Raw genomic sequence first — 10,456 nt, forward strand, 5'->3', positions numbered from 1 at the left:
GGTCCAGCGTGGCTGGGAAACCAACAGAGGGACCGTGCCGGGATGCAAGAGACTTAGTTAAAATGGCAAGGCACCTTCACTCCCGTGAGCTCAGCCTGAAATCTGGTTTTGATCTGCATCTGCTGCTTATTCGCCTGCTTTGAGTGAATTGCTGGGTAGCAATAAGGCTATTTCCCAGCTCTGGGGCATGGGCAGTGAGCGAGCCCTCACACTTTTCAGGCGGTTTTCAGTTCTGATTTGCAAAATGGAGCGCTGGTTTGTGATCTGCCCAGAAGCAAATTAAAGAGCGTTTCCCCCAGTGAGGAAAGAAGCACCCGCTTTGTGCAGAGGGAGCTGAGCTGGGTCCCGATTTAGAGGAACAGGCTTTGCTAGCAGAAAACCCGCAAATTTAGTTTTCAGTTCCCTAATCTTGTGGCAAAGTAAAACGGGCACGTGGAAGAGGTAGCTCCTGTCCCGGCTGTGCTTTGGGGAAGAGCAGCATGTATTTGGGAACAGCGTGCAGTCGAGGTTTGGGGACGTGTAGCCAAGTAATGCTGTCAGAAGAAAACTGATCATCAGAGCTGAGGGAAACACCCAGCCTGCGCCTATGGAGAGTTACCAGGAAATCAACCAATACGTAGATTGTGTGGGAGATTAGCTTGAAATTGTGGTGTTATCAGCCTTGTAGTTCATTCCTCCCGTAACAAAAGAGTTCCTTGGAGAAAACAGATGGTGTTTGCCTCCATCAACCTCTCTCATGGCCTGACAGCTTTTGCTTTGTAGCCCCTGGAAAAGCAATTTCTGCGATCCTCCTCCCGTCACCGCTGCCGTCACCGGGGCGGCTCTGCAGCCCGAATCCTCCGCAGGGCCCTGCCTTTACCCTGCCTACGGCAGCAACAGCAGCGGCCGGCCGAATCGCAGGGGTTGGTTTTTTTAGGGGTGGTTTTTGCATGCTGAGACCCTGCTGCCGATCCTCCCAGGGTGTACCCAGGACTGGCCGTGCCCCTGCGGCTTTGCGGGGGGGACGGGAGCTGTGCTGCACGGATGTCGCATGGGTTTGCACGGGTTTAAGAGCCGTGCAGCCGCCGGAGCCGGGCTCGGGCTGTTCCCAGGACCGTTGCGGCTGTTCATGGGGTTGTGACAGGTTACGGAACTTCTGCCAGTGGTTTTTTTCCCCAGCAAATTGCAGTCGGCAGTGCACGTCAGCTCCCACGCTGAAAAGCGATAGCAGGACTGTAAAGCCTATCTATCTCCAGGACAGAGGCGAGGCTGGCGGTTTCGGGCACCGGGCTGGCATCGCCTGCCCCAGCTGAGGTCTGTGCCGGGAAGAGACGGGGCCAGGATGACTCCCGTGATCCCTGAATCATCGAGAGCACAGCGGGACACAGACCTGCTCCGTACGGCCGCGGAGCGGGAAACCCCCCCGAGGCTTTCTGAGCAGCAGCCCACTGACAGTGTCTGCTCTCAGACTTGTTTAGCTCTTGCAGTGATGCCTTCTAGATGTTTCCCAATAATTCCGTTGCCTAATTGTTATAATCTAAAAGTGACTGATGCCTTGTTTACAAGGGAGCCTTGTCTTTGTTCTCGAGATTTGCCCTTGAATCCCTGTCAAGTGTCAGCGCTGGTTTATGGGTATTTTGGTCTGTCTGCATTGGGCTATTTATACAGGCGGTTCAAACAGAAGAGAAGTTCTAGAACTGCAAGTTTATTTCAGCTCTGCATAGGAAAGGAGGAAAGGGGAGCGAGATGATGCTGTGTGGATGTATATAGGTATGGTAAAAAGTGCTTTGCAGCCCCTCCGGCAGAGACCCGGCTGATCAGGAAGGTGCTAATTGAGAGTATGAGCTGTGACTGCTCCCGTTTCAGCTCTGATCTGTCAGAGGTTTGGTGTCAAACTAGAAACCAGCCCAGTTTGCAGTTTGTGCTCTGAAGTTGTCGGCATCTGCCTGGGAGAAGGAAATCAGATTTGTCTTTATGCCTGCCTTCAGGAGAGAAATCTGCCCATCACGAGGGTCTGTCTGAGACTCATTGAGCAAAGCGGGAGCCGGCACCGATACCAGCCGCCCCTCCAGCCTGGGGAAGATATCTGGGGAGAGAAAGGTCTCTGAGCTGCCTATAAGGTCTTACAAGCCTGACCGCTTAGCTACAAATCTTCATGTAGGTTGCGCTCTATTATTTAATAGGTGAAATTCTTGTACATACACTGCAGACTCCTTACTGCAGGTCACAGAGCTGCAAAGCCTCACCCAAACCGTGCAGACAAGTGTGGCAACTGGTTTTTTACTGGGGCTGGAGTGCTGGGGCAGCTCACGTGGCAGCGCTGGGCTCAGCCGGAGGCTGTTAACTTTTCTGCATTCAGAGTCGTTGTTTCGTGGCCTTGGCGTGGGCCGGACCAGCACCCCGAGCAGGCTGGTCAATACACAAGTTGTTTTAGAGGTGGATGGGAGAGCCCTGGTGCTGCTTCCAGCCACGTCCCCTTTCCCTCTTTTCTCTCTTACATAAGAAACCCTGAAAGGCAAATGGGTCAAAACAAGGATTTTTCAATCTTGCTGACGTCCTGCCTGGCCTGGCATTGGAGCCGTGTGTGACGTGGCCTTCCACGGCCCCCGCCACAGCGGCCGACGGCTGCAGCTTGTAATTAATGTGCCGAAACGCCAGCGTGGAGCTGCGCGTTTTTTCCATAATGCATGAAAGGACCATTTAGAGGGAGAACGCCGGGTAAAACAGCTCTCGTGTGGGCTGTCTGCTGATGATCTGAATGCACTTGAGTGCCTGGATTGCTCCGAGCTGCTCGCTTTTGCTCCACGAAAGCATCAAGGAGGAAAAGCTGAGCAATGCCCTGTGTTTTCAGGAGCAGCGCAGGCTGGAAGGACAGTGCAGGTTCTGCCCCCGCAGCGGGCAGGGGAAAGGGAAATTCAAGGTTTCGAGGTTTGGGTATTATCGTGCGTGCTGCTGCTCCTTAAATCCCAAGTTGCCGTTTGAATGGTGTGCGCCGACCGGGCGAGCAGCCCTGCTTTAGGCAGCATCGTGCAAGAGGGGCTGGGGGAGCCGGGGGATGCCGCGGGGCCGGCGGGGATGCGTCGGCAGCTCCGCGCGCGCCGTGCTGACGTGAGGCGCAAATGGAAATAAAATACATCGTCTGTCCGTAAACAGTGTCGAGCGTGATGTCAAGTTAACGAGGCCGGCGAGCTCGTCTCCAGAATCCTCTCTGTGCAGAAAGCTGAGTCAGTTCCGGCCATGATGAGGTTCATGGAAGGAGCGTTTCCCAACAATGTTTAGGGAAATCTTACAAAGAAAGTAAACAAAACCCAACAGATATCTGACCCCAAAAACCTGCCCCTCCACAGGCCTCTCTCATCGCAGCAGCAGCTGGGAGAGAGGGTCCTGGTGCAGCAGAGGGGACAGCACTTGCCCCCCACGCAAACCTCGGGGCAGCCACACGCGGGGGGACGGGATGGGGTGGGTGGGAGCTGCCCCAGGGAAGGATGCTCGGGGGGAGACCCGTGCCCTTGCCTCGTTTGTCCCACCGCCCCTCGCCCACGTGCCGCCGTCCACCCCCCGGAGCTCCAGGGTCTCGTCCCCACGATCAAATGCGTCCAGCCCCGGCATCGCCGCCGCCTGCACGGGATACTCTTTGGCCAGCATACGGGTAAACACCAAGTTTCTCGTTCGCCAAATTAATTGGGAAGAAAAAGGATTAATAGCCTTGCTAACCGCTCCTGGCTTTGCAGGGATCGTGTCCTGACTCACCCCGTCTGCTCGCGGGGTGTCCCACTGCGAGCGAGCTGCGCCCTGTGTCTCCTCAGTGAAATAGTTTCCTTGTGGACTTCTTCCCCCCCGCCCCGGGGCCATGGGGCTCCTCTCCGTTGAGGAAATGTCTTTGATCAGTAGAAATTAAACCAGGAAAATATTTTCCATTTGTGTCAGGATAAAAATGGCTCAAGCCAAGCGTGATTGATTGCCGAAAAAAATCGGAGCAACCCTGGTGCTGTTTCGGAAGGCTTCCTACTGTTCTTGCGTACAGTAAACACAGAATATATTTAGCAGCAGAGCCCAGCATGAGACAGCCTCTTACTGCTGTGCCTTGTCTTTTTTTCCTTTTTTTTTTTCTTTTTTTCTAAGAAATCAGTTTGACACAGCTCTTGGGAAGCAGGGTACAGATTGCCTCATGGGCTCACCGTGCCTGCCTGGAACGCCAGTGCCTTTGTTTGCCCTTGTTTACCCGGTCTAGCAACCGCGGGCTGCAGTGACTAACTTTGCAAACAGGCATCGGGGCGGACGCGGCGCTTCCTCCGCATGGCACCGGCGACATGCCACCGCGCAGGCGGTGATTAAACCCTGGCTCCTCGCGTGAACGGTCGCTCCAAGCGTTAGAGAAATCGTTCCCAGCCGTCCGCCCGCTTTCCCCTCGTTAGACCGAGCGGGCACCCCGTGGCCGGGGCTCGGGTCAGGCCCTTGAGGACGGCACCTTGGCACCACTGCCCAGGGTGTCCGCATGGCAAACGTGGCACTCCTTTCCTTGTGAGGAAAGGTTTGCAGGAATGGGGTCTGCCCCGACAGCGTCACCCCCCTCGAATCCTAAAATGTGAACCCAGTGGAGCTGGAGTAACGGGCAAGCTAAAGGAAGGGGGTGTTGGTTTATTGCAAAGCTTCGCGTCAGACGCTCCAGCCAGCACCAACTGTCCTAGATACCTTCTCTTGGTATTATACATGCAAATAACAGCCATGATTTATTTATTGGAAAAACCCATATTTCATAATAATGCACTTTCTTCATGGTATTTATTATTCAAATTACTCTAGCACAGCATCATAAACCAGGAACCCACTGTGCTGGTCTCTGAGTAAATACAGAAAAAAAAGACAGCCCCGGCCTCAGAGAGCTTGCACTCAAAGCCTGTGGATTTTATCACCTCTCCTCTCGGCTGTGACCAGCCGCGGAGCGGCTCTGCCAGCGGGTGAGCATCCATGCGTAGCTGGGAGAGCCAAGCCGGCTGGGGGGCATGTGCCTGGCTGCCTCCAGGGTGCCCCTTGCTGCCCCGGGGCAAGTGGGGATCCCGGCTCCTCCTCTACCTCGCCGCAGGCAAAAGGATGCCCAGAAGGGGGAATTAAAGCCATCCCTGCTGGTTTCTTGTCCCTGAACACAGAAGAGGTTTCTAGGCCACACTCGCCATGTATTTTTGATGCTCCCCCCTTCTGTGGAGGAGGGGAAGGTGGACAGCATACCCCTCTCATCCAGGCATGTATGTCCTAAAGACGAGGCTGCTAACCCAGTCCTAGATCCTGCCATGCACTGTGTTTCTGCTGTACGTTTTATGAACAGGAAAGTGATTTCTGCCGTGTCCCAGAAACCCATAAAACCCTGGCTGCCAACTGAGGCACTGGAGTTGCTAGCGGAGAGCTCGGTGCAGGGCTGCAGGCAACGGAGGCTGCAGCAGCAGCGTGCAGTTACTGTGATGTTCGTAATCCTAAAAGGGAAGGTCAAAGACCTTTGTCAGGACCTGTCTTTGGCTTGTTTCCAAGCTGTGTTTGCCCCATGCAAAGCTATTTTTATGCTAATGCTAATGATTCAGTCTCTGGTTCCTCCTATTTCCAAAAAGCATCAACAGTGCAATGTTTTATAAATGCTGGCCATACATCGGGGACTTCAGGGATTGAAATAAAGCCCTTTCCCAAAGGTCCCTTTGCGTATCCTTCCATCTGGTGACTCGCTTTACACTGGTGCCGTTTCCCAGCACTGACCGTCCATGGGAAAACACGACCAGCATTTGTCTGACACACCAGCCATGCTGTCCTTTTAGCTTCCCAGCAGTCAAAAACATAAGGTGCTGGGAGCTGCAGCCGAGCGAGCATGCGGCTCTGTGTGTCCCTTGTCGCTTTGCCCCAGCGCCACCGCAGCGCTGACACTGCATTTGTACAGATCGCACGCTGCAGCGACGAGCCGGCAAAAGAGAGTAAAGCGTTAGGATTCGGCAACAGAGGCAGCTGCAGGAGGTGATGGAGAGTGTGAAGGCAGTGGAGCAGAGCAGGAGAGAGATCCTTGTGCCATTAGCAGGCAGGGTAGAGACATTTGCCTGCCTGGTCTGAAACAGGTCTAAAGCTGGTCTAAAGCTAAACGACAGGAGAAACCCAGAGATATGCTGAAGGTCACACAGGGAGCATAAACAAACCCGTTCCTTCCCTGACAGAGGGTTCCTCCGAGGCTTGTTGGGCTCGGGGTGGCAGGTCCCAGGTCCGCATGTCCCCAGCACAGCGGTGCTGGTGGCCCTGAGCTGGGACAGCCCCATATTCATCATCTCTGCAGTGATGGTTTTTCAATCTGTTCCTAACTCCCTTTCCATATTAGGGGTAATTTAGCAGCTCCTCTCTCCTCCTCCTTCAATGCCGTAATTAGCACTTTTTGGCTTGAGTCATGTCCTTCAATCATATCTGGACTGTAGTCACTCCTGCCAAGGTGAGTAATTCCCCGGGCAGAGATAAAGCCCTCTGCGTTTCTTGTGCTCTTGCCAGGTCGAGTGTTCAGAGGGATACGGTGCTCAGGGCATGCACCCGCTGCAGCGTCAGGTCTCGGGCAAGCAGCAGCGCCAGAAAGAAGGTGAAAGCAATTATTTTCTGTGCCCTCCCATCCCTCCCAGGGGGGGAACTGCAAAGCAAACTTGGCTGTTATTAGTAAATTGCTTTGAGACCTGTGGCCGAGCTGTGCAGGAGAGAGCCCGACTAGGAGACAAGTACTTGTCTGTAGAGATGTCAACGTGGGCGCACGTCCATCACAGGCTGCGTGAGCCGCTCGCCCTGCCCAGCGTGCCGTGATCTCCATGCCCGGAGCAACGTGCCGAGCCGGGACAGTCAGCGGCCGCTTCCACAGAGACCTGCTGGTGGGCTGTGGGTGGGTTGAGCTGGGGCGTGAAGGGCAGCGTGAGCAGCCGCCCCGACCAGCGTCTCTCCAGAAAAGCCCCGGCACGGTCCCTGACTGGGATGCAGGGACAGCGGGGCTGCAGGTGTGACAGTTTTGGGGGCTCGCTGCTTTTCCAGGGTATGGTGAGCGATTATGCAGCAGGGCAAAATTCGGGATGTGACCGTCCAGAGCCTGGCAGCCTGCGGGTGCTCGCAGGAATGCAGCAGGTCCGGTACTCGCCTCCAGCCATGTGAGCTAAGCAGGAGTTGGGGGGGCTTGCTCTGAGATAAACTTACCGGCAAAAAGAGAAAGACTGGGATAAAAATGAGCAATCCTGGCACAGAACAGGAATGCATGGCGAGGAATGGCAGACACGCTTCAGGCTGGAGCAGGCGGCAGTTTCGGTGGGACCTTCAGGGTTATAACAGCAGCCTGGGGATCCTGGGATGGGGCTGCGGACCTCCCGGGCACTTACGGAAGGTTGATCATGAAAGGTTTTATAGCTTATGAGGAGCTCGTAAGGCAGCCAGGACCCAGATAATGGGGGATTTTAATTACTTGGATATTGATGGACATAATAAGTGTGCAGCAAACCACAAAGGGAAACCTGTGGCTAGAGGGGAGAGTGAGATTGATCTATGCACAGCATGTTAAATAACTTAGATCGTTCGGAGCCTCTCCTGGCCCTGGTTCCAGGAGCAGAGCCAAGTATGATAAATAAGGTTGGGGTTGGGAAGTGTCTAGAATCCCAATGTTTGTATTCTTGTTTGATTTCAAATATTCACGAGGACAAAAGCGGTAGCAGGAATCGCAGCAAAGCGGTTGGCTCTGTCTGCCCGGGGGCTGTCAGACGCCCTGGGGAGCGGGGCCGACAGCCCGGCTGCTGCCCAGAGGCATCTCAGGAACTTTTGCACAGTGGTGGAAGGTGACCTGGGTGAGACTTGGGCAAGGCGAGGAGGGAACCGGAGGCCGAAGCAATTGAGGAGCGGAGCGGAAAGTCTGAGCAAGCAGCGTGGGTGGGATGGCGGCCGCCGGGCTAGGCGCAGCACGGGTGGTGACAGCCAGGTGCGGGCAGGCTGGGGACCGTGCCGGGCAGGGGAGAGGCAGAGACGAGCGGTGTGGGGTGCTGGGTGCTGCTGGGGAGCCTGCAGCGAGGGGCCTTTCCTTGGGCGCTGTTGTGAGCTACAGCTGAGAAACACCCTGTGCACCAACGTCCCTCGAGCTGCCCTCCCCGGGGCCACGGAAGATTTTGGCTGCGAGGGGAGGGCAGAAGCTGAGCCGGGTCTGGGGGCAGCCCCGGGACCCTGCAGAGGTTGTTGCTGTTGGTACGTCCCCTTGCCCAGGAGAGATGGCTGGGCGAAGGAGCCGGGGACTTGTGCCCGTGCATGCCCTGACGCAGGCTGGTGGGCACCCAACAAGCCTCGCTGCGGGGCACCCAGGCACCTTTCCTCCTTTTACCCTCTTAGTGCACTATACACAAGGCTGTAGCAAAAAGGAAAGCGTCGTGCTTTTGAGCAGAGTAGGAAGGGAATTTTGTGATAAGGTATAAGAGAGGCCCTGGCTTGCCTGGGCTGCGGAGGAAAGGGATGCAGCTCTCGGACTTCGTGTTGATGCCTCAGCAGCCGGGTGCAGCTGACCGGAGCTCTCATGAGGTTTGGTGGCATTGAAGGTGTGCCCAGGCGGGGTGTCCTCCCGTCCCCCTCAAGTGTGCACCAGGCTTCCTTCTCCATCACATGGATCGGACCATCAGACTCCATGGAAAAAATCTCCGCTTAATAAAAGGGGGTAACGAGGTGTCAAGAAGGTGGACACCCCCAGAACGGGGCTGGGAGTGCCGTGCCGAGGCTGCTGGGCGGCTCCAGAGCCGCAGATTCGCGATGGAAATGTGTGTGCATCAGCGCTGCAGGGGCAGGGCCTCTGTTTGCAATGATAAGATAGTTTTCTGTGTGGGTGGTGCTAATTTGGGTCTGTAGCTGCTGTTCTGGTTGTGGCTGAGGGCTGAGACATCCCTCTTGGTGTTGAATCAGCTCCCAGACATCAGGCGTCTATCCTGGCTGACCCAGCAGATGCTGCCGGGTTCGGGGAAGCGGTGCAAAATCCTGGTCTCATTTGTGTGGAGCCTGGGCAGAAATGAACTTCAGTCTGCCCGTCCCAGTGCAGGCAGCAGCGCAGGGCATCTCGGGTGTCCCGCAGGCGCTGGTTGTCCCAGCTGGGGTCTGGGCTGTGACTGTGGCACAGCTCTGAATTTCCTTTGCTCTTCGTATTGCCTTTGGTGGCAGAAGGGCCGTGCCACCCCATGCGTCCAGGGCTCCCCCAGCGCCTGCCGAAATGAACCCATCAGGGCAGAGCGGGACCTCGGGTCCGCAGACCCGTCGTGCTGCGTGGCTGCGGGCAGTGCATCGCAGTGCAGTTCCTGATGGCAGCACGCAAAATGAATGCCAAGCATTGTGTTATTCTCAACCGTATTGTGGCATTTTTAGGCGCAGGCGTAAATTATTTAAATGCAATGTACTTCCAGGCATAATGCACCTGAGACCTTAGATGTCTGTGCCTTGTGATCAATATTAGACAGCAGTGGTTTGGAAACAGAGAGAAATCAAAGCTCTCACGAAGCAGCTGTCCCAGCCTGCCAGGAGAGAAGACGGGAAGGGTCTGTGCATCACTGTGCATCACTGTCTGGGTGCTGCAAGTGCGGCAGGATCCTCCCTGAATCCAACTTTAAAGGAGCTGAATCTGATTAATGCGTGTGCTGTCGCTGGATGTGTCTCTCACAAAGCATTTGGTAAAGTGAACTCAAATGTGGTGAGTCCTTGCTATGTAGTTTGCTGACCTGGGAATGCCGTGGTCTGACTCTGTTTCTGTGCAGCTCTTTAGGCACCTTCCTCACCTCCCAAAAGTACTGTGTTGAAGGTGAGCGTGCCCACTGGTGTGGGGTACCCCCAGAGCCCTCTGGTGTGTCTCCTCTGGTTTCCTAGCTCCCCTTTTCTCTTCCAAGGCAGCACAAAATTGCTCTCCTTCCTCCTGAGTTGGAGCATTGCTGTGATCCTACCGGTTGGGGCAGGGGCAGCGTGTGCGGAGAAGGGCCCTGGGGCTTCACAAGGATTTGCAGCAGCAACAAAATCCCCCCGGGAGCCCTTTGCCCCTTCCTGGCACCAGCATTGCTGCTGACCAGTATGGGTTTGGGCACTCCACAGCGTGCATGGAGCCCACGCGTCTCCCCTGCAGTGCCAGCCTGTGCCAGCTCCCTGCGAGTCTCGATTGTATTTTTCATTTAGGTGGAGTGATTTTTTTTTTTTTCCCCTCAAAGTAAGTTTGCTGTTTTCCTGAAATGGTCTGAAATGTAATAGACCAAGACAATCACCAGAATGAAATATTTCCTACATAAAATATGCAGCAGCTATTCAGAAATGAAGATCGAGTGGAATGAGGGCTGCCAGGCAAAGATTTAAAGGTGCTGACACATTCCCATAGGTTGTTTACTGAAGATATCTTCTCTTAAGCCCCAGTTTTAAGACTGCCTTTCAAAAGAGGGCACAAAATAAAATTTAGCAAGGAGCTTTAATAATTCAAGCTGCTGTGTGC

The sequence above is a fragment of the Aquila chrysaetos genome, chromosome 13 (assembly GCF_900496995.4).
Source record: "Aquila chrysaetos chrysaetos chromosome 13, bAquChr1.4, whole genome shotgun sequence".
Classification (NCBI taxonomy): Eukaryota; Metazoa; Chordata; class Aves; order Accipitriformes; family Accipitridae; genus Aquila; species Aquila chrysaetos.